The 25,127-nt window shown below is 40.3% G+C and overlaps 2 long non-coding RNA genes across 3 annotated transcripts in view; one reads left to right on the forward strand and one right to left on the reverse strand.

Moving 5' to 3' along the window:
* LOC134731082 (uncharacterized) overlaps positions 1-4,690 on the reverse strand; it is a 56,450-nt gene extending 51,760 nt beyond the window's left edge. Inside the window, exons 1-2 of the long non-coding RNA XR_010113149.1 lie at positions 4,660-4,690; positions 3,531-3,588 (exon numbers count right to left, since the gene is read on the reverse strand). This is a non-coding gene — a long non-coding RNA (uncharacterized LOC134731082). The remainder of the gene's footprint in view (positions 1-3,530; positions 3,589-4,659) is intronic.
* A 327-nt stretch (positions 4,691-5,017) lies between these two features.
* The window catches only part of LOC134731083 (uncharacterized), a 117,561-nt gene continuing 97,451 nt past the window's right edge, over positions 5,018-25,127 (forward strand). For both annotated transcript variants that reach the window (XR_010113151.1, XR_010113150.1), the window contains exon 1: positions 5,018-5,154. This is a non-coding gene — a long non-coding RNA (uncharacterized LOC134731083). The remainder of the gene's footprint in view (positions 5,155-25,127) is intronic.

The raw sequence follows: 25,127 nt of genomic DNA on the forward strand, positions 1-25,127 counted from the left end.
CAAGACACATTGATTTCCTCATTATGTCAGGAAATGGCAAGTTAAGCAAATTTCTAAACCCTTTCAAACACCAAGGTCTGTTCAGAAGTGATAAGACAAGACACTGCGTGGAAGCTGGTGAGTTTTTGTATAGAAATGGTCCTCAGCGGAAGCATTTTTGTCTTGGAAATGTGTCCTCTCTCCATAACGCAGTAGGAGGGACTGGATGAGGAGACAATTTAAGGGCTAATTCGCTTCTAACATTTCTTAGCATTTTCACACTATGAAAGATGTGGGGAGAGGGCTTCCTGCTTCATTGTTTTACAATTGTTTTCTCCGCACAATTTTTCTAACCTCCTTATAAAGATTACTGCAATACAAAACAAATTAGGCCCATTAACCACAGATGCATGATGACAAAAGCAAAAGTCACATCAGGATTTTTAATCCACTATTAAATATATAAGGTGCTGAAAATGTAAAAACTAGTCATTGCTTAAAACCTGAAGAATAGGAGATTGCCAAGGAAAAAAGATGATAGTTTGACTCGAAAGGTTTCCACAGGCCACTGCCAGACATTAAATCACACAAGGGCACTTTACCGAACAGGAATGACAGAAGTTGGTAAGAAAAAAAATAAGGAGAATAATAACAGTATCTTGGAAAAGTATACATTAAAAGGGCAGCCACCGGCTATCTGAAAGGTCAGAGGAATAAAAGAGGGTCTTCTGAGAATCACTGGTTTCAGAGTGGTAAGTGGAATTCTCCACAGCACAGGAAGTGGAAGGATTTTCATTCACGTTTGAAGGTTCTTTTGACATTTTCATTAACTGCAAAAAACACACATAACCTAATCTATACTGATTTGATTAATAAGTAGGAGAACACAGTACATTAAATGCTCATTTAAATGTTACAATTAAGCAGTACACAAAACATTGATTTTATTGCATCCTGGTGCTTTAAAAAAATTCTGCAAGTTTGTAAATGAGCAGGGACCATGGTCACTCATTTATATTTCTTCTGAGTCAGAAAATAGTGAAAACACCGATAAAGGAAGGCAGTGAGTTCCTAAAGAATTTTACAACGTTTTAATTCAATTTAACTTAATAACTCTGAGTTAATGATAGAGTCAATATTCTCCTACCTAAATACGAGAGCTTGGACTGGATGACTTCACAGTAGTGTTTGTTCTGTTGTTTCAACCTAAGCCTGTGATACCAGGTCCAGGACCATCATTTCGCCCTCTATTTTCTAATTAATGTAGTGCAACAATCAAGAAGTACAGGAAAGATAAACAACCTGAGAAATTTCACTCACTGTCATTGGTACTGAAATCCACATTGCAAGGATAGAGAGAGATTTGTGCAAGGTGCAGGGATGAGTAGCAATGGCAGCATTATACTTGTTTATGGGAAGGACGGGGGGCAATGGAAAAGCAAGCCAATAAATCTAACATGTAATCAAGCATCTGGCTAAGGACCAGTCCAGGGCAAAAGAAAGAGAGATGGGCATAGCACGTGACACTCGCATAGTCTCTTCACACATCTTATCAGATTGTGACTCAATTGCTGTACTAATCCCTCGTCCACAGTTGACGAAAAAGATGAACAGAGGGTTAAACGCGTTAACCAAGCTTGCATAGTCAGTAACCTTACAGCTAAGACTCAAACCCAGGTTTTCTGACTCTGAATTCAAAAACTCACAGACCAATGCCAGGGGCAACCAGATCTACATGTGATTTTAATGGGTTATTTTTAGGACATTATAAGGAATTTGCTAAGAAATTTTATTCTGAGATTTGGAAAATCAAGCCCTACCACAGTTTAAACACAATGGTCACAATTTAAATATATTTTAAAATTCATGTGTTCCAGTTTAGGGCTTTGTTTTCAATCATTTTTTTCTTAATTTTTGATTTAAAACAAGCTGTCTAAAGTTAATGGAACTCCTTATTCTGTGCCTTAAATAAGATGGGAGTTCCCTGAGAAAAGAAATGGAAGTTCTTAGCCCGGCAGCTCCGTTCAATACCGTGGAAGTCACGTGGATTCCAACACCCGCGGTCTTTCCCTTGGCTTTCAGGTGTATTTCTCCTCTAAGGATAGATTACAACAAAAGTCATAGGAAAGGAAATTTAATTTTTTCTGCAGACTGAGCTAAGCCAAAAAGATGTGTGACATGCTCTTGTACATTTTTCCCTTCTCTAAGGTAACTTGTAAAGGACCCTATTTTGTCAGATCACCTATATGTATTTCAACATTCCGTGATATTGCCTTGTCCTTCTTCATAAGCTTATAGGAATCCTTGAAAGTGGAATTCGTGATGTCCATCAGTGACTTCAGGGTTCGTGGAGCAAACGCTATGGTAGCACCGGGAAGAACAGTGGGTGAGAGAGGTGACCCCAAAGTTCAGGAATATTGCTTCTGACCCCACTTCCTCAGCTAGCACGTCTGGTGTGTCACAGCAGAGTCCAGCAAAGGTAACCAACAACAAACGGAAAACTAGACACAGTTGCCTGGAATAAATACTAAATGTAAGAACAAACAAAATCTGTAGCTGCTTGTCTGTTTAACAGTATAAGCCAATGAGAGATTGTAAACTCAGGGAACCACCTCCAGTGCACACACGTTCAGACGCACACAGGCTTACACACACACACACTCACACAGGCTCAGACACACATTTGCTCAAACACACACACACTCAAACACACACATGCTCACACACACGCACTCAGACACACAAGCTCAAACACACGCCCAAATATACATACCCACCCAAGCTCAAACACACTCACACACTAAAACACACAGGCTCACACACACACACACACACAAACACACAGTAAAATACACAGGCTCAAACACACACACTCTCACATACACACTAAAACACACAGGCTCAAACACACACACACTCTCTCTCAAACGTATACACCCTCAAACGCACTGGAGCTACGTTATTTGAGCAAGCATTTTAGGCCCCAGACCATGATTTAAGTATAAATTCAGTGCCTTCTTTTCTGAATTATGCTCATTTCAACGTAATATAATCTTTACTTATTTCAAATACAAAAAAAATCACTCTTCTCTGGAACTAAAGGAAACACAAAGTACAATCGCCCCACTCTTCATGTAACGCTGTGAAAGAATCCTGCTCATCAGAACGAATTCTAACAGGTCGCTGAATGTGAAGCTCACCTCACCAACACAGCGCGGTTTCCTCCCTCGCCATCCTTCCTCGTGGTCGCGCACCCGGCTCACCTCACCAACAAAGCGCGGTTTCCTCCCTGGCAATACTTCCTCGGGATCGTGCACCCGTTTCACCTCACCAACAAAGCGCCGTTTCCCGTTTCACCTCACCAACAAAGAGCGGTTTCCTCCCTCGCCAGACTTCCTCATGGTCGCGCACCCGTTTCACCTCACCAACAAAGCGCGGTTTCCTCCCTGGCAATACTTCCTCGGGATCGTGCACCCGTTTCACCTCACCAACACAGCGCGGTTTCCTCCCTCGCCATCCTTCCTCACAGTCGCGCACCCGGCTCACCTCACCAACAAAGCGCGGTTTCCTCCTTCGCCCTTCTTCCTCGGGATCGTGCACGCGGTTCACCTCACCATCAAAGCGCGGTTTCCTTCCTCACCAACCTTCCTCATGGTCGCGCACCCGGCTCACCTCAAGAACAAAGCGCGGTTTCCTCCCTCGCCATCCTTCCTCATGGTCGCGCACCCGTTTCACCTCACCAACAAAGCGCGGTTTCCTCCCTCGCCATCCTTCCTCATGGTCGCGCACCCGTTTCACCTCAAGAACAAAGCGCGGTTTCCTCCCTCGCCATCCTTCCTCGTGGTCGCGCACCGGTTTCACCTCACCAACAAAGCGCGGTTTCCTCCCTCGCCATCCTTCCTCGTGGTCGCGCACCCGTTTCACCTCACCAACAAAGCGCGGTTTCCTCCCTCGCCATCCTTCCTCGTGGTCGCGCACCCGTTTCACCTCACCAACAAAGCGCGGTTTCCTCCCTCGCCAACCTTCCTCGTGGTCGCGCACCCGTTTCACCTCACCAACAAAGCGCGGTTTCCTCCCTCGCAAACCTTCCTCACGGTCGCGCACCCGTTTCACCTCACCAACAAAGCGCGGTTTCCTCCCTCGCCATCCTTCCTCGTGGTCGTGCACCCGGCTCACCTCACCAACAAAGCGCGGTTTCCTCCCTCGCCATCCTTCCTCGTGGTCGTGCACCCGGCTCACCTCACCAACAAAGCGCGGTTTCCTCCCTCACCAACCTTCCTCATGGTCGCGCACCCGTTTCACCTCAAGAACAAAGCGCGGTTTCCTCCCTCGCCATCCTTCCTCATGGTCGCGCACCCGGCTCACCTCAAGAACAAAGCGCGGTTTCCTCCCTCGCCATCCTTCCTCATGGTCGCGCACCCGTTTCACCTCACCAACAAAGCGCGGTTTCCTCCCTCGCCAACCTTCCTCACGGTCGCGCACCCGTTTCACCTCACCAACAAAGCGCGGTTTCCTCCCTCACCAACCTTCCTCACGGTCGCGCACCCGGCTCACCTCACCAACAAAGCGCGGTTTCCTCCCTCACCAACCTTCCTCACGGTCGCGCACCCGTTTCACCTCACCAACAAAGCGCGGTTTCCTCCCTCGCCATCCTTCCTCACAGTCGCGCACCCGGCTCACCTCACCAACAAAGCGCGGTTTCCTCCCTCGCCATCCTTCCTCACGGTCGCGCACCCGGCTCACCTCACCAACAAAGCGCGGTTTCCTCCCTCACCAACCTTCCTCATGGTCGCGCACCCGTTTCACCTCAAGAACAAAGCGCGGTTTCCTCCCTCGCCATCCTTCCTCATGGTCGCGCACCCGGCTCACCTCAAGAACAAAGCGCGGTTTCCTCCCTCGCCATCCTTCCTCATGGTCGCGCACCCGTTTCACCTCACCAACAAAGCGCGGTTTCCTCCCTCACCAACCTTCCTCATGGTCGCGCACCCGTTTCACCTCAAGAACAAAGCGCGGTTTCCTCCCTCGCCATCCTTCCTCATGGTCGCGCACCCGGCTCACCTCAAGAACAAAGCGCGGTTTCCTCCCTCGCCATCCTTCCTCATGGTCGTGCACCCGGTTGGATTTCACAGTCATGGAAGTTCTGCTTTAAAATCCGTTTCTGAAGAAGTGTTAATGGTATTGTATCTCACCATATCTTTTTTCTTCTTTATATGATATTGGTTTTTAAATTATAACTCCTGGTGTATAATGAGATAAATTCACCAAAGCCTGGTTCGTGCCCCACAATGCCTTCGTCACTTGGGCAACTGAGCCTTCTGTTAAGCAGGGAGCTCGCAAGCCAGCTCTTTCCGTGTTGCCTGTGTTACGTCCTGAGAAAGGCTTATATACGTGTGGTCCTTAATCAGTGGTGAAGTAATAATGAAAAAGAAGTGCCCATTACGAAGCGCCTTCTATGTGTATGACATAGTATTTCACCACCCTCAATTGGCCAATGTTTCTGAAAAATAAAAAATATTATATGTATTTTACTAATAAGGAATCTAAGAATCTGCGACTAGAAATCAAGTGTCCTGGTTGGACCCTTTCCACGTTGTGCAAAGGGTTTTGGTGAGGGCTGAATGCTTCGTGGGCTCTTTCTGCTTAACCACACCCTATGTATTAAAAGAAAAACAGTGGTCTTGCCTCAGAATGGTAATTTTCAAATACTTTCAGTAATTGAAACTTTTGCTTTTTATTAATGTAAACAGAATGAAATTTTTTTAAATGAGTATATATTTTGGAAAGGATCCTTACTCAGAGACCCTGCTTCAATAATTTTAGAGAAACTTAGGTTTTCAATGCCAAAAAGAAGAAAAAGAAAGACAAGCTTAAGAATACTGTCAGACTAATGCATTTGCCTGACGTGTGTGTATGTATAAATACGCGCATATATAATTTGCCTAACTACCAACAAAATCTTTAGAGGTGAAGATAGAATGATGCGTTTCAAAATTTCATGATACCTAAAATGCCTTCCTAATTTTTTGTTTTTTATTAGTTTTTTTTTCAACTACAAAAGATCTCAATCATGATAAACTGCTTGCTAGACCTGGTTTTCTGTCGTTGTCACCTATAAGCAAGACAAATAAAACCCTGTTAAAAAAGCATTGGAAAACAAATATCTAAATAAACAATAGGTAAATGCTATCTGAAGGTCTGTATGTCAGTGGTTATATGAAGGTGATTAGAATCACTTCATTAAAATATTTTTATACATTTGGGAAAACAAATAAAAACCAAATATGCCTGGGAAAATGTTTCTTGATGCATGCCGCAAAATATTTATTTGCCCAGAATATTTATATGGATGATCTGAGAAATAAATATGGGTTACTTATTTTTCCGTGACTGTGTCAAGGATAAGAAAAGATTAGATTACTAAGTAAAAAAAAAAAACAAAAACCTTTTCCTAGTGAAAATGTCAGAGCTTATAAGATAAGAATAAAGCAATTCTTTATTTTAGGCAAAATACGTATTTCAGTTGAAAATAACACAATAGCTATCATACAAGGGATGGGAAAACACATTTTGGTAGTGTGCATTAAACCAATTCCTTAGAGGAATGGTAGCTCAGGCATTCACTGCTAAGGGATATAGAAAATAATCTATAACTCCACTGCAAGCACAGAAAAGGGCTCGTTACTCATTCTCAGCATGAGGATTGCAAAACACTAGGCAAGATTCCCTGGGGGCAGGTTGGCAGACACTCTGAACAGGACACAGCCTGGGGACAGGTTGGCAGACCCTCTGACCAGGACACACCCTGGGGACAGGTTGGCAGACCCTCTGACCAGGACACACCCTGGGGACAGGTTGGCAGACCATCTGAACAGGACACACCTTGGCGATAGGTTGGCAGACCCTCTGAACAGGACACAGGCAGACCCTCTGAAAAGTAGACCTCTGAACAGGACACACCCTGGAAACAGGTTGGCAGACCCTCTGAACAGCACGCAGATGGGCCCTCTAAACAGTAGACCCTCTGAACAGTACACAAGTGGACCCTCTGAACAGTACACAAGTGGACCCTCTGAACAGTACACAGGTGGACCCTCTGAACACTGAACAGTACACAGGTGAGACATGGACATTAGCGCTCTGCCCTCAAGCACCACCTGTCTGGGAAGCACATCCCTCGCACATATCCAAGAAGAGGACCCCGCTGAGGCTGCAGGGTTCTGCCTGCAAAAGGTTTGAGCAAAATAATTATGCAAATGGTTTATTGGTATATTCCGTGGCTGTGTGCTCCCCGTGTGGTTCAAAGTAAAGCTTTCACTTTGGTGTTAAAGATCCCATATGCCAGAATAGATCAGATTCTCCGTATGTTTAACCCAGCAGGTCATTAAGCTGGAGATCCTGATTTGTCAGCAGTCATTCCTCTATCCAGGGCCTCTCGGGCACCTGCTTATCAGTTTGCTATTGATCTGAACGGAAAGTAATTTAAGCAAAGAATTGTCTTCACCTCTGAAATAGGGCAAAGCTGAGAAGAAATAGAAATACAATCACATTTAGGAATGCGGCAAATCCACTTCTCTTATTTCCCTTCCAACTCCTGTTAGAGCATTAACATCCTGTGAAGAGCAAGAAATAGAAGCTAGATTAGCTAAATTATTTCCTCTTTTTTGCAGAAAAGGAGCTTGAAAAAAATATTCTTAAAGACGCCCTGATGAATTTTTATTATCATTCTCCCTCTCTGTCTTTGCTGATAATCATTCTCTTCTGAATAGTTACACTGAAAACTTTTGCAATAAAATTCAAATTAGTTATATAATTAGAGTCAATTATGTTAAAGGGGGAAGAGGGACTTCAATTTGCAGCTTTTAATTCTAGAGTTCTCCAAATAGTAATTGACACAGAATACAAACAATTCCAATCATGGAAATTAGAATGAGTACCCTCACCTGTCCCTGACGTGAACGGAAATTGGCAGGAGCAGCGCACACAGAATAGTAAAAGACTGTCCTCGATTGTAAATGGACGAGGTCCCGCAGAAGACTGAAATCTTGGGCCCAGCCCCACTTTTTCTATAACACATTCCAGGCTGCTTCAAGGCACAGAAATAAACCATGACGCTAGAATGCTGCCTTCATAAGGCTTTTCCACAGTCTCCTCATAATGCACATTTTTATTGAACTCACGGTGCATAGAACTCATGCCAGCTGTCTGTCCATTTCTCTCCATATGTGATTTGGATTGACCTTATTCTTGGTTCCATATTGCCATTTAAAAATGTGCTGTTACTGAATTTCTCAGAAATCAATCTGGTTACCCCAACTTGCTGTCGTGCTATTAAGGCGTTCTCACCTTAGCCTTGCTTGGATATTGAGCACTATGCTTTGAAAACTAATAGGTCGATCATAATTTTAATTTAATTTTATTTTATTATTATAGGTGTTATAAGGCGTGGACATTTTGTTCTGAATTTCATATCATTTCTAAATTTGTTTTCTGGCTTTTCACCTCTTGACCTGAGTACAGCCTCCTTGAGAAAAGGTTCAGGTTGCACTGCAGAACCAGGGGCCTGGTGGAGCAGATAATACAACTGGTTGACCTACTTTGTCATGGCATTCTGAACACCATCTCAAAGACCAGTGGTACTAAAATCTTAGTTACCTTGACATAGCCGATGAGTTAAGAATGCAATGATTTTAAGGTGCTTTAAAAAAATAGGCTGACAAAACCAGTTCAATCAGTGAAATAGGTAAGGCTCATTTTTGTTCCATAATTTAGTTTCTCTCCTTCTTTTTTAAAAAGAAAACTAGGTCAGCAAAATTGTGGAAGTGTTGTATAATAATCACTACAAATCACTTAGAGTTCTGGTTCAAGGGGTTTTAACCTGGTAATAAATTATCCTTCTGAGATGAGACTCAGAGTTAATTATGTCCATTACTCTAATTTTATTTCATATCTAGAGGGGAACTAAGGAGAAGAGATCACAAATAACTCACTACCAAAAGCAGCTACATTTTCCCTTTATTATACTAAAAATATTCTAAATGGACCACACCATCCCCAACAGTGGGCCTTTCATTTTATGCTGAACAAAGAACCAAAAAATTGACTGATAGGAGAGCTGAGAAGTAATTTTTCTATCTGTGACATCCATGAAAACCACACCGTGTCATCATTGCTCCTCCCAGGCCATTAAGTAAGAATCTGTCCTTCCCAGCCAGGCACTTTATACTAAACCTGGGATGGTGGGCTCCCTATCCAACGACTTGGGCTGTAACACAGGGAAAGCCTAATTATTAATCAATCCAAATTCTCCCTGAAGTTGTAGGTAGCTCACCAAATCATAATCAAGTAAGCCTGATCAGAAATTCAGACAAAAAATACCTGTATCCTTTACGGAAAAATCAACCTAAATATCTATGCTGTCTCTACAATGAAATGGAGTTTCTGAGCAATTACTCTATGAACCTCAAGTACTTCAGTCATTAAGAAGATATGATTATAAGTCTGTACTTACTTGTGATGGAAATGTAACTTGACTATTTTAGAATAATTTCTAAGCACTCAGCCTTAAAAACAGATGGCTTCTTAGATAGAATTTCTCATTGCTCAACAAGAATGCTTGAAGTTGTTATATAGTTCCTTAGCATTTAGGGTAATAAATGTACATGCTAGCTAGGTGCAGTGGCTCATGCCTGAAATCCAACACTTTGGGGGCAGGAGGATTGCTTGAGGCCAGGAGTTCAAAACCAGCCTGAGCAACGTAGAGAAACCCTTTTTCTACAAAATAATAATAATAACAATAAATTAGTTAGGTGTGGTCACGTGCCTGTGGTCCAAGCTACTCAGGAGGCTGAGGTGGGAGGACTGCTTGAGCCCAGGAGGTTGAGGCTGCAGTGAGCTGGGATTGTACCAGTGTACTTTCGTCTGAGTGACAGAGCAAGACCCTGTCATGGTAAATAAATAACTAAATACATAAAAGTAAACATTCATGCTATATATGCTGCTGTTTTGCAGTAGAGAACATATACTGTAAAATATACAAAATTTGAAATTTTTCTATGGGACATGTTACTTTTTTCAAAGATGTTAACATTTATGTCTGCCAAACTTAATCCCTCTTTTTCTGTATTCTTATTTCTTGAAAGATTAGACCAAATCTTCTCTTCTGTGCTGTGATCAACTAAAAAATAAGCCTGTAATGCCTTCATATGAAATTTGAAGATATATGTATATGAAGCATACAGGTCATTCTTACTCCAGCTAAGCTCTCCCACAAGAACTCTGTTTTTGAGGGGCACAAACATCAGATAATCTGAGCCGTGGGCCCCCAGCTCCCTTGAGCATATCTAGATATGGGTCATTCTAGTGGGAAGGTTTGCCGAATTATCCTGACTGGGTATGTTTTACACAAAGTAGCTCTGAAATTTTTCTCTAATCACTGCCCCCCAAATTGTTAAGTAAATCTCTCTTTTGTGCCTGGTAGCATGCCCTGTGATACCACCTTACCCAAGTGGCAGTACTTCCTGTGAATTGGTCAGTAAAAAGGAGCCTGGATGTTTCCACACTGATGGTTGCCAAGCCAGGGAGTGAGATGCCAGGTCCCCTTGCCTTGGGCCTGCTGTAGTGTGAGCAGCTAGGACAGGGCCCCCTCCTCCATCATCCCTCTGAAGGGGAGGAAAGCCTCTCACTCTTATTTTGGATGCTCCCGGGGACATCTCAGGCTTTCTCCCTCCTCTGCTACTGTCTTCTTCCCTAGACCTTGATTCTGTGTTTGCCGAGGGAGATACATTGATTGTGGGACCTCCAGTTCGTTTGACTCTTTATGCTTAAGGGCATAGGTGGCATCAGATTTTGTCTTTACAAGCTGTGTGTTTCATCCTCAATTTTGAAACCAAACTGACTATTCCAGGGCACTAAGAAAAGACCCACCCATGCAGAACATCATTGAAAGCAAGACTAGCAAGTCTGTTTATGTCTTACAAAGCGCCCAACTTGAGATTGCAGAACAGGGTTACCTCAGCAAATAAAAGAATAAAAGAATAAACAATTATATTAGCGGAGATTGCAGAACAGGGTTACCTCAGCAAATAAAAGAATAAGCAGTCATATTAGCAGAGATTGCAGAACAGTATTACCTCAGCAAATAAAAGAATAAGTAATTATATTAGCTTAGCTAATATAATTATGGCTGAAGTTTGCTTTAGCAATATAATGTTATATATAATGTTATATGTAACGTTATATATGTTGTGTTTCTATATAATATATATTAGCTAATAATTTGGGTACTTGCAAATTTGTTATAAACTAATTTGTTATATATAATAAATTAGCTTATAACAAATACATATAGTTATATATTATATATATTAGCTTACAACAAATTTGCAAATATACAGATAATAAAATATATTATTATTTATATATAAAATTTGCAATCATCCAGAGTTGCTTAAACAATTAGGTAAAAGATAGATGGAAACTCTGTAATAGATGGGTCAGACTGACAACACTTTAAACCACTGATCATTAGTTGATCACAATGAAAATAGAACAACTGGAAATTTTTTTCAGAGCATAAGTAAAAAATGAACTTCATACAAGAAAGATATTTAAGAAACATGCTAACCAAGTGAAAATTGTTTTGATATAGAATATTAAAAAATTATTTACTTTAAGTGTGAGGATAGTATTGTAGTTATGCTTATTTTAAAAAGCACTAATCTATTAGAAATACTAAATAATTATGGAAGAAATGATGGCTGAAGTTTGCTTTAAAATATTAAAATAAATAAAAAACAATGAACGTGTTATAAAAGAAGAAACAAGATTTGTGAATATTGATAATTACTGAAGTTAGATAATGGGAACATTACATTATTTTTTTAATTCTGCCATTTTTCTAGAGATCTCCACATGTCACTTCTTTTGTTTGCTTTGTCGGTCACTGTGGACCCCACTGATAACTCTTAGGCTTGACTCTGGCATTGTCTTTATTATCTAAACATGTTTCCAGTATTTTCATACTGTGCTCTTATGCAAAGCTGCCAAATCAGAGGTTAGCAGGTCTCGGTCTTGGCCTCTGGCAATCTTAGCAGGGTTTCCAATGGGTTTGTTGTGTGCAAAGTACCAACGATCATCCTTGGTCCCATAAATCATTAGCCACTCCTGAATTCCCACTAGAAAGCACAGAGCCACATAACACCTCTTCTGGATGCCCATCAGGACAATACTTGGGTCTCATTCGGAGGCTTCGTCCTGTGTGCTGGCTCAGATGAAAAGGGAGAGTGGAGTGAATCTTGGACTGATGATTGTAATCCACCATTTAAGCAGCCACTGCAGAGTCTCCAGGGAAAGAAAGGCTGTGTCTCTGCGGCAGAGGTTTGGGCTACATCTGCTGACTCAGAGGGTCCAGGGGAATCCGGGAGTTTGAGGGTATCATCCATCCCTTATTTCAGGGTTCTATTCATTCCCTATGAGATAGAAGACTCACAGCAGGACAGCTGTCAATGGAGCTTCCTTATATAGCCACGGCTCCTATAACCACATCTTGAGCCTTATTTTCAGCAGTCTTCCCTCAGCTGTAGGAGAGAATTGTTTAATTGCTGTTTGGAGACCTTCTGGCACTTACAAAATATGCTGAGCCAACCTCAGGAATGATGACTCACTGACCCATAGTGAACTTGGAAATTGCTGTACAGAATACCACAGATGCACAACTTAAACTCAAAAGCATATTTCTCAATCCTGGAAGCTAGAACTCCAGGACCCAGGTGTCATCAGAGTTGGTTCCTGGTGAGGTCTTGCTGTCTGGCTTACAGGGGGCCACATACTCACTGTGTCATATTCACTCACACACACCTGGCTGTACCTGTTTCTTCTCTATGTGTACAAAGAGAGAGACAGAGAGAGAGATCCAATGCCTCGTCTTATAAGGGCACCAGTTCTATAGGCCTAGCGAGGGCCCCACCCTTAATATCTCATTGAGCCTTCATCACCTCCTTAAAGGCCTCATCTCCAAATACAGCCACATTGGGAGTTAGGGCTTCAACATTTAAATTTGGTGGGACAGAATTTACCCCATATCAGACGGGATATAAGCAGACTGAACATTAGAAAGATTTTTACTTGAAGGAAAATAATAAGGGGAAAATAGATCTAGAAGATTGGAAAATCAGTAAGGGAGCTATTAAGAGATTCCACATACGATGTACTGGAACCATGGTCTGAACACTGATTAGAGTTATGTAAAAACATTCTGAGGAGATATTTAACAGGAATTAGTGAGTGATTTCGTGTGCAGAGTTGGGAGAAAGCTGAGCTATATGAGATGACCGTGAACCCTTCCATGAGGCCCTTGGTGTGCCAGGGTGAGCGATACAGAACAGCTGAGCCATACGAGATGACCACAGACTCTTCCATCAGGCCTTCGGTGTACCACGGTGAGCAGTAAGGAGCAGGTGAAGGAGGACATATTAAAGAGAAAAGAGGTGTAGTTCTAGGCATGTGTAAGTAAAAACGGAAACACAGGCGTGTACTTAAAAAGGGTTTGAAGGTCCAACTATGCAGAGAGGTCCTTGCGGGGAACTGGAGAAGCAGAAGAAAGGGAAGGAAAATCGAACATCTCAGGGTGGAGGAAAGGTTGCGGCTGACAAGCACGCAAGTGAAGGCCACCAGCAACCATTCAAACCACTTCCCCTCATGTGGGAGACACAGCAGTGGTTCTGTAATCTGGAGCTGGGACTTGGAAGAGGAGGTACAGTTCTTCTGTAACTTGATCCATTGTGATCTGCTGTCTCCTGAAAACTGGCTGACAGTGCACAGAACCAGGGCTTACCCTGCAAACGCCCGTATTTGATGCTAGAATGTTTGAGTGCAAGCCTATCTCTGTAGAAGTGAGCACTATGCTGTGATAAAATGTGTGTACCTGGGGTTTTGGAGGAAAAAAAAAAAGGCAGAATACACCCATCGCTATTCCAAGGCAGCAAAGAAATTGTGACAGCTTAAAACAGATACACACAAAAAATCTATTTTGTTTCTCTAATGGATCTAACGAGAGTGATGGTAGCAACAGCCAGGTAAGGTGAATGGAGATTTAAACATAAGTTCATTTTAATCTGCATACTTAATGTTTCAATCAAAATGTCCCATAATTAAACTTTTAAATAGTTCATACTCTGCAAGAAAAGCTAAGAAAAGGGGAGATGGAACCCTGTAATATTCAATGAAATAAATTAACCTCTGAGGAAATTCATCTAAAAACTCACACTGATAGAGATGCTACATTAGTTTTGAGATGCCTGTGGAATAGTCAGAGGAGATATGTATCAGCCCTTTCTCACACTGCTATGAAGAAATACCTGAGACTGGGTAATTTATAAAGAAAAGAGGTTTAATTGACTCACAGTTCCGCATGGCTGGGGAGGCCTCAGGAAACTTACAATCATGGCAGAAGGCAAAGGAGTGGCAGGCACCTTCTTCACACAGCAGCAGGAAGGAGTGAGTACAAGCAGGGGAAATGACAAATGCTTATCAAACCATCAGATCTCATGAGACTAGCTCACTCTTACAAGACCAGCAATGGGGAAACCACCCCCATGATCCAATTACCTCCACCTGGTCCTGCCCTTGACATGTGGGGATTATGGGGATTGCAGTTCAAGGTGAGATATGGGTGGGGACACAGAGTAAAACTGTATCAAGATACATATATACATTCATATATATTAATACATATATACATATATATTGTGTGTGTGTGTGTGTGTGTGTGTATTCTCTATCTACCTATCATTTAAAAAATCAAGCTAGAAAAAATATTCTTCTGAGTCAACCCTAAGATGCTTGTTCTCTGCAGCTCTGGGTAATGATGACGCTGCCCAGAGATGAGAATGCATCCAGGAAAACAGGAAGAGGCCAAAGTGAATCTCAGAGAAACTAAGCACATAAATCTCAGGACATATTACAACACTGAAAGGAATTATATTCCAAAAATAAGGTTATTGATCTAAAATTATTTTTATTAGTTTTCAAATTTACATGATGAAAATGTATAATATTTTAAAACAGAAAAAAAAAGTCAATGAGAGAAATTCAGGCAGAGGAGAACTTACCAAAAAATGCAAAACACAAACTAAAACCCAGTAAGAATGTTCTTAGTCACCCATGAGCTTCTGGCCATACATCATGAGGAACAGACAACAATTTTATGCTAAAATCAAATCTTTCTAATACCATAGTCAATATTGTCAGATCAATTTGGTGGTATTATTAAAACAATTACAATAACAAAATTGAAGGTCTCTTGGGCACTCTATAACATCAATCAAATATGATGACTTCTCTTTAAATCACCATTCAATAGCCTTTTAAGTATATTGATTTGAAGCATTTTATCAATGCTATTAGCATCAATGGTAATAACAACCATTGATTATGTACGTCACATTTGCTACCATAAGCACTAAAGTTTTTCTATTTATTATCTCTAATTCATACAAGAATTTTCAAGATGAGAAATGTTTTTCTTATTTTAAATATTTAAAAAATAAGGCTCAGATTAATTAAGTAACTTGGTTAAAGGCACGCAGTAAATGTTGGATTTGTATTGTGAATGCAGGTTAACCTGTTCCAATGAAAGAAATTTTTTTCCTATTTAGGAGCTCTTTTACAAACATAGTTAACTGATTTTTGAAAGAAAATCTCTGAGAATAGTTTAAATATGTATGAACCTTAATTAGTGCATAGTACCTAGTAGTACCATTGGGAAAGTAAGGGTTTCTTTTTTACATAACAGGACAAGAAAATTATTGTCATAGAAAAAAACCAAGCACTGGGTTTTATAACATATCTATGTAATTCTTCCTCTTTTTCTGCCTGCTTTGTGAAGAAAATGACATAAGCAAATGTGCTCACACACACATAAGCACAGCTTTTTCCAAGATAGAGATTCTGTCCTCTTGTTCTAATTTGGGATATTATAAAAATTGAACCAGAACTTTTGTTCTAATTTGGGATATTACAACAATTAAACCAGAGAAACATAGCTGAACATAAAACTGAAACAGAAGTGAAGATCATGCTGTCTGTTACATAAACTTCACTTTCAATCCTAGATCAATGCATTGAGAGAGAGAGTCAAATATTTATCTCTGAAAAATGCAAGAGGAGGAAAGGAAGGAGCTGGAAGGGTGATGTCCACACATCTTGCCATGGCACCTCTGCCTGTTAGAAGACCTTTGGGTTTCACCATTTTTTTCTTTTCATCCTAGGTCATTCTCTTCAGCACAAATGGTTGGGTCATACAAAGAAGCTACACAAATAAGAAGGGACATGTGGGAGTTCCTTGATTATTCATATCTCCCAGAACATTATTAGTTGCCTTTTATATGCAGACAAAGTAGTAGGTGTGGTGCAGGTGTATTGAGGAGGAGTGGGGGTTGTAGGTGTGGAGGTGGCTGGTGTGGTACAGGTGTACTGAAGAGCTGTGGTGGTAGCAGGTGTGGAGGTGGTAGGTGTGGTACAGGTGTTTTGAGGAGGCGTGTAGGTGGCAGGTGTGCAGGTGTTTTGAGGAGGTGTGGAGGTGACAGGTGTACAGGCGTATTGAAGAGCTGTGGTGGTAGCAGATATGGAGGTGGCATCTGTAGTGCAGGTGTTTTGAGTTGGCGTGGAGGTGGCAGTTGTGGTGCAGGTATTTTAAGGAGGTGTGCAGGTGGCAGGTGTGGTGCAGGTGTGGTGGTCATGGGTGTGGTGAAGGTGTGGTGGTTAGCCCAAACATCTTGTAGCATTAAAAAATCCATGAGGTAATGAATATACACACACTGTGAGCAGGGCATGACACAGGGGCACAGCCGAACCTCTTGACTCAGACAATGAATTTTGATTAAAAGACACAAATTGTCAAAGTGAATTTAAAAAAGGACCAGTATAGTTTGAAGTCAGGTAGTGTGATGCCTCCAGCTTTGTTCTTTTGGCTTAGGATTGACTTGGTGATGCGGGCTCTTTTTTGGTTCCATATGAACTTTAAAGTAGTTTTTTCCAATTCTGTGAAGAAAGTCATTGGTAGCTTGATGGGGATGGCATTGAATCTGTAAATTACCTTGGGCAGTATGGCCATTTTCACGATTTTGATTCTTCCTACCCATGAGCATGGAATGTTCTTCCATTTGTTTGTATCCTCTTTTATTTCCTTGAGCAGTGGTTTGTAGTTCTCCTTGAAGAGGTCCTTCACATCCCTTGTAAGTTGGATTCCTAGGTATTTTATTCTCTTTGAAGTGATTGTGAATGGGAGTTCACTCATGATTTGGCTCTCTGTTTGTCTGTTGTTGGTGTATAAGAATGCTTGTGATTTTTGTACATTGATTTTGTATCCTGAGACTTTGCTGAAGTTGCTTATCAGCTTAAGGAGATTTTGGGCTGAGACAATGGGGTTTTCTAGATATACAATCATGTCATCTGCAAACAGGGACAATTTGACTTCCTCTTTTCCTAATTGAATACCCTTTATTTCCTTCTCCTGCCTAATTGCCCTGGCCAGAACTTCCAACACTATGTTGAATAGGAGTGGTGAGAGAGGGCATCCCTGTCTTGTGCCAGTTTTCGAAGGGAATGCTTCCAGTTTTTGCCCATTCAGTATGATATTGGCTGTGGGTTTGTCATAGATAGCTCTTATTATTTTGAAATACGTCTCATCAATGCCTAATTTATTGAGAGTGTTTAGCATGAAGGGTCACTATACTACAAGGCTACAGTAACCAAAACAGGATGGTACTGGTACCAAAACAGAGATATAGATCAATGGAACAGAACAGAGCCCTCAGAAATAACGCCACATACCTACAACTGTCTGATCTTTGACAAACCTGAGAAAAACAAGAAATGGGGAAAGGATTCCCTATTTAATAAATGGCGCTGGGAAAACTGGCTAGCCATATGTAGAAAGCTGAAACTGGATCCCTTCCTTACACCTTATACAAAAATCAATTCAAGATGGATTAAAGATTTAAACGTTAGACCTAAAACCATAAAAACCCTAGAAGAAAACCTAGGCATTACCATTCAGGACATAGGCATGGGCAAGGACTTCATGTCCAAAACACCAAAAGCAATGGCAACAAAAGACAAAATTGACAAATGGGATCTAATTAAACTAAAGAGCTTCTGCACAGCAAAAGAAACTACCATCAGAGTGAACAGGCAACCTACAAAATGGGAGAAAATTTTGGCAACCTACTCATCTGACAAAGGGCTAATATCCAGAATCTACAATGAACTCCAACAAATTTACAAGAAAAAAACAAACAACCCCATCAAAAAGTGGGCGAAGGACATGAACAGACACTTCTCAAAAGAAGACATTTATGCAGCCAAAAAACACATGAAAAAATGCTCATCATCACTGGCCATCAGAGAAATGCAAATCAAAACCACTATGAGATACCATCTCACACCAGTTAGAATGGCAATCATTAAAAAGTCAGGAAACAACAGGTGCTGGAGAGGATGTGGAGAAATAGGAACACTTTTACACTGTTGGTGGGACTGTAAACTAGTTCAACCATTGTGGAAGTCAGTGTGGTGATTCCTCAGGGATTTAGAACTAGAAATACCATTTGACCCAGCCATCCCATTACTGGGTATATACCCAAAGGACTATAAATCATGCTGCTATAAAGACACATGCACACGTATGTTTATTGCGGCATTATTCACAATAGCAAAGACTTGGAACCAACCCAAATGTCCAACAATGATAGACTGGATTAAGAAAATGTGGCACATATACACCATGGAATACTATGCAGCCATAAAAAATGATGAGTTCATGTCCTTTGTAGGGACATGGATGAAATTGGAAATCATCATTCTCAGTAAACTATCGCAAGAACAAAAAACCAAACACCGCATATTCTCACTCATAGGTGGGAATGGAACAATGAGATCACATGGACACAGGAAGGGGAATATCACACTCTGAGGACTGTGGTGGGGTGGGGGGAGGGGGGAGGGATAGCACTGGGAGATATACTTAATGCTAGATGACGAGTTAGTGGGTGCAGCGCACCAGCATGGCACATGTATACATATGTAACTAACCTGCACAATGTGCACATGTACCCTAAAACTTAAATAAATAATAATAATAATAATAAAATAAATAAATAAAATAAAAGATAAAAAAGGACTAAATGATATGCTATCTAAAAGACTTCCACTGGAATATAAAGAATTATATCAGTTAACAGTAAAGTGATAAAGATATACCATCGTAACCCTAATCAAAAGAAAGCTGGAGGAACTATGTTAATTTCACACAGAGCCAACTTCAGAGCAAGGAAAATGAACATGGATAAAGCACAGCACTACATAATAATAAAGGGGTCAACTTTTCAAAAAGACATAAAAATCCTTAAATTGTAGGCACCTAAGCACAGAGCACCAAAATGCATAAGGCAAAATCTCAAAGAACTACAACAAGAAATAGATGGATCCACTACAATAGCTGGAGACTGCAGCAGTCCACTATCAGAGATGGGCAGAGCCCACAGGCAGGAATTCAGGAAAGACACAGATGAGAACTCAGCAGCACCATCAAGTAATGGGACATTATGGTGACTTCATCCAACCACAGCAGAATACACACTCTTCTCAGGACCACCTGGAATATTCACCAAGATAAGCCATATTCTGGGACATAAAACAAACAATTTAAAAAACTCATGTAAGATGTATTTTCAGACCAGAATGGAATTAAAGTACAAGTCAATAACAGTGAGATAACTGGAAAATTCCTAAATATTTAGAAACTAAACAGAGTAACTCCTATGGGTCAAAGCAGAAGTCTCAAGATAAATTAAAATATATGTGATCTAAATTATTAAAGAAAAACTTACATAAATGTGTGGCAGTGATCAGAAGAAAATGTTTAGTATGAAATGTATACATTAGAAAATAATAAAGATCTAAAATCAATAACCTAAGGTTCAACCTTAGGGAACTAAGGAAAGAAGACCAATTTAAAGCTAAGGTACTTGGAAGAAAAAGTAACAAAAATTATAACAGAAGCCAATAAAATTGAAAGTAGAAAAACAATACAGAAAATCAAAGAAAACAAAAGCTGGAAGGCCAGGCATGGTGACTCGAACCTGCAACCCCTGTGCTTTGGGAGGCCGAGACAGGGGATCACTAGAGGTCAAGAGTTTGAGGCATCATTGAGCTGTGATCTTGACACTGCACTCCAGCCTGGGTGAAAGAACGAGATCCTGTCTCAGAAAAAAAAAAAAAAAAAAAAACTGGTTGTTTGAAAAGATCATTAAAATCAATGAACCTCTACCTAGACTCACAAGAAAAGAGGGAGAATTACCAATGGTAAATTACCAACGTAAAAATGAAAATGGGGCCATCACTACTGATCTCATGGCCCTTAAAAGGAAAATAAAGGTAGACCACAAACAATTTTCTGCCCACAATTTTGATAACTTACATAAAATAGGCCAATTCCTTGAACGACAATCAACCAAAACTCACCCAAAGAGAAACAGACAATGTGAATAGACCAATATATATTAATGAATTGAATTAATAATTAATAATCTTCCAAAAGAGAAAACACCAGGCCCAGATGGTTTTACTGGTGAATTCTACCAAAGATTTAATATAGAAATAATTCCAGTACTGAACAATTTCTTCCAGAAATTTGGGAAAACAGATGGAACACGTTCTAACTTATTCTATGAGGCAAGCATTATCCTGATGTCAAAATCAGTTACACAATGCAAGAAAAGCTAAATCCACACTGGCATCACTCTTGACCATAGATGCAAATAATCAGAAATATATTAGCAAAATGAACCCAACAATGCATAAAAATAATTAGAAACCTTAAAAAAGTAGCATTTACTAGCCATGTGAGCCTAGTTTAAAATTTGAAAATAGTCAGTGTAATCCATCACATCACGCAGCTAAAGAGGAAAAATCATTTTTCTCAGTTGCAAAAAGAGATACACCTAAAAACATTTGTGACTATTGAAGTGGCATTTCAAATGATTCTGAGTTTCTGGGTTGCTGAAACAAAGAGACATGAACACATCTGATTTGTTATGTGATAGACTTATGATAAAAAGAAGAACGAGGATGAATTTTTTGTCTTCATAATATGTTATAATTAGAAATGATTTAAAATATAAATTTTTTAACATCGATCCAAGTTGAATTTTTATTTCCTTTTGTAGCTAAATCATATTATATTTGATAAGAAATAGAACCCCTTAATAGAAGGAGAAACTATAGATGCAGCCTGTTATATAATAATCAAGAAAGACTCAATGATATTAAATCAGCATCATTGCTTTTAAGCTTGAATTAGCTTTTATTTTACAAATGTATATAAAGAAGAATATGCAGCCATAATATTAATTATTACAGATAGTAAGTAGGGCCTTCATGCTTAGAAAATCTTTACTTTCATCCTATGGAAAATGGAAGCCTTTCTGGGACAATATTTTCCTCTTTGTTTCAGTCACTAGAAAACCCAGAGTCCATCCTAAAATTCAACTTTAATAGTCATGGAAAACCTCATGATGTATTTTAATGAACCAACTTCTCCTTATGTTAATTTTACTATTATATTGATTTTTCAGGCAGTCTTGAATGAAGGTTTCCTTACTGTTCTAACAAGTGTTGAAATAATTTTTTTCTTTAACAGAACTCAAAAAATACTATCATCAAAATAATAACTCAAAAACAGATGCCATTTAACAGTCATAGTGACATTAATTCTGTGGATGAAGCATGAGATTAGAAGTTACATCATTTATTTTCTCTTACACTGCAATGTGATTTCTGCTAACATTAATTGTTACAACATTTTTTTCTCTTCAAACCTTTTGTTGTTCCTCCTCCTCCTCATCTCTCGCCTTGGTTTTCTGCTTCTGCATCAAAGAGGCCATGTCCTTCTCCATCGTATGACAAACAATGTTTCCTGAAATAATACTCTGGCTGGTGTCACAGGGCTTTCTCACAGGTGTCTTCCCTCCCATATGCTTTCTGAAAGAGTAATTTTTTTTTATTTATTCAACTTAAGTTTGTTAATATTTAGTTTTCCACAGAGGAGAAAGCAAAGTTCTCTTGTCTCTGCACCATGTCTACAAGTCTAGAGGTAGAATCCCTCCCTAAGACAGGCCACATCAGATGGCCACTGCTCTGCTGGTTAAAACGATGCACTTCTGGCTCCCCTACTTTTATTTTTGATGGTTCCCATCATGTAATCTATTTACCTTGCAGAATCAGAGCACATCTTTTAAGAATACATTAAACAGCAACATTCCCATACCTGAAACCTTTCCATTCTAGCTGCCTGAGACTCCATCCTTGTCAGTCTCTCTAAATTTATCTTCGATCCTGCACTCTTTGTTCAGGAGACTCCACACACACTGCCTATCTCCTCCTCTCTTCCTCCTCCTTCTCCCATCTTCCTCCTCCCCCTCCCATCCCCCTCCTTCTTTCCATTGTCCCTCCCCCTGCCTCCTTCCTTATCCTGCTTCTTGTATTCTGGTAAGAACACTAAACTTGAAGTCTGCCCTATTAACGGATCTTTAAGTGTACAGTATTATTAGCTGCGGGCATGGTGCACAGCAGATCTCTAGAACTTATGCATCTTCTATTCCTGAAACTTTATACCTTTGAACAGAAATGCCTCAGTCCACCTCCTCTCAGTCACTGCCAAGCACCGTGCTACTCTCTGAATCTAACTTCTTTAGAAACCTCATATAAGTGAGATTATGCAGTATTTATCTTTCTGTGTCTTGCTGAGTCACATCTTGCAGGTTCATCCATGTTGTCCCACATGGCAGGATTCCCTTCTTTTTTAAAGCTGAATAATATTCCATCGCATACACACACACACACACATACACACAGACACTGCATTTTCTTCATCCATCAATGGACACTTAAGTTGTTTCCATATCTTGGCTATTATGGATTATGCTGCAATAAATAAAGAAGAACAGATATTTCTTCAAGATCCTGACTTCAGTTCTTCTGGATACACCCCCAGAAATGAAGTGAGATTGCTGAATCGTATAATAGCTCTATTTTTAATTTTTTGAGGCACTGCCTTACTGTCTTTCACAGTGGCTGAGTCATTTTGTGCACAACGTTCCGATTTTTCTTCATCCTCCTCATCGACATTTGTTATCTTTTGTTTTCTGATAATAGCCATTATTCCTAGAAAAATGTAGGAGAAAAGTGTCATGACATTGGTCTTGACAATTTCTTGAATATGATATCAAAAGCACAGGCAACAAAAACAAATGCAAAAGCAAAGTAAAACTACATCAAACTACAAAGTTTCTGCACAGCAGAGAAAACAATTCATAGAGTGAAAAGCTAACCTACAAAATGGCAGAAAATACTTGCAAACCATACAGCTGATAAGGGGACAATGTCCAAACACATGAGGATCTCCTAAAACTCAATAGCAGAATCATCATCATCATCATTATCATCGTCATCATCTTACTTGAAAATGGGCAAATGGCCTGAACAGACGTTTCTCCAAAGAAGACATACACATGTCCAGCAGGTATAAGAAAAGCTGCACAACATCACTCATCGTCAGGGAAATGCAAATCACAGCCGCAATCAGGACACCCCCACAGCTTCTCAAACACAGCAGGGCTCCTCCCTCTCAGTGGCACCAGTGCTTGGTCTCCTCTGAGAGGCCCCCTTACCCCAGGCCCATCCTCCCCACCCCCAACGGCCGACCAGTTCTTTCTCTTCCTGTAAGTCTCTGTTTAGCTTTCATGTCCTGGCTTTTCCTAACCTCTTAGTCTATGGTTTTATTTTTACCCCTGATTTTATTCCTTCATAACACTCATTTAAAAAATACATTTTTAAATTGATTTTCCTCATATCACACTAATCTTCCACTGGACTATAAGACCTCTTAGAACAGAGACTGTGTCTCTCCTGTTCACATTGTGTCCACAGCCCTGACACTCTTTCTCATACACAGCAGGTGCTAAATATATGCTTTTTAAGACTAATGTAGCCCAAAATTTTGTAGCCCACATGAGAGAATGGGAGATTGGAATTGCTCTCTTCTGCTTCGTTATTTCAAGAGTCACATGATTTAATCATGATTCACAGCAGGCACACATTAAGTCACCTAAGCAGTTTGTGATTGAGAGCAAAGATTTTGGAAACTGGTTTCCTGGGCACGTGAAAGTTCTCAGAGTACCTTAGGAACTGCTGCAGAAAAGGGTGGAACATGGTGAGGAGGTGTCGGCGGCAGGACTCTGAGCCCAATCTCTGCTTTTAACCAATCAGTGTCAGATGTCGTGACCTTACATCTCCAGATTCTACTTGAGTTTTCATGTGGAAGAGGAAGAGGAGGAAGAAGAAGAAGAAGAGGGGGGGAGGAGAAGAAATGTGCTGCTACCAAAAAAAGTCCTTAAAAATTCAAATCTAGACAAATTGAAGTTGATGATTAAGGATGCTTTCATCACTTCATGTGCGTGTTCATGAAGTGAGACGCAGCACTGGGTAATTCAGTTTTAACTAGAATATTAAATATATTAATAATTAAGATTTGGGGCATGAGTTAAACTATGCTGTATGCTTTTCAGCTTAACCTACATGTGCAGATTGATGCGTACCAGCTACGGCAGAGCTTAAACACTTGTTGGATATATTGCAGCTCATCACAGATCACACTCTAGGGCTGAAAGCAAATTAGTGACGCCCACTCTTAGATCTCTTGTCTGGCGCTTGGATAATGGTGGTTGCCAGGGGAAGAGGTTTCCTTAGCAACGGTGGGGCCTGGGAGGACCTCACTCATTCTGTCAGCTTTGAAGAGCTTAATATCCAGTTACCTAATATCCAAACATACAAGGGTCTCCTAAAACTCAATAGCAACATAATAATAATGATAATAATAATAAACTGGACTTGAAAACAGGCAAAGGGCTTGAATAGACATTTCTCTAAAGAAGACATATACATGGCCAACAGGTATAGGAAAAGTTACCCTGATGTATTGTATGCATTGTTGGCAGAAGTGTTTTATCTACCTGTCTGTCATGTGGGAATGATCTGATAATTCTACCAGAAAAGAAAATACAAATGACCTTTAAAATACCAAGGTTGCTGAA

The sequence above is a fragment of the Pan paniscus genome, chromosome 8 (assembly GCF_029289425.2).
Source record: "Pan paniscus chromosome 8, NHGRI_mPanPan1-v2.0_pri, whole genome shotgun sequence".
NCBI lineage: Eukaryota > Metazoa > Chordata > Mammalia > Primates > Hominidae > Pan > Pan paniscus.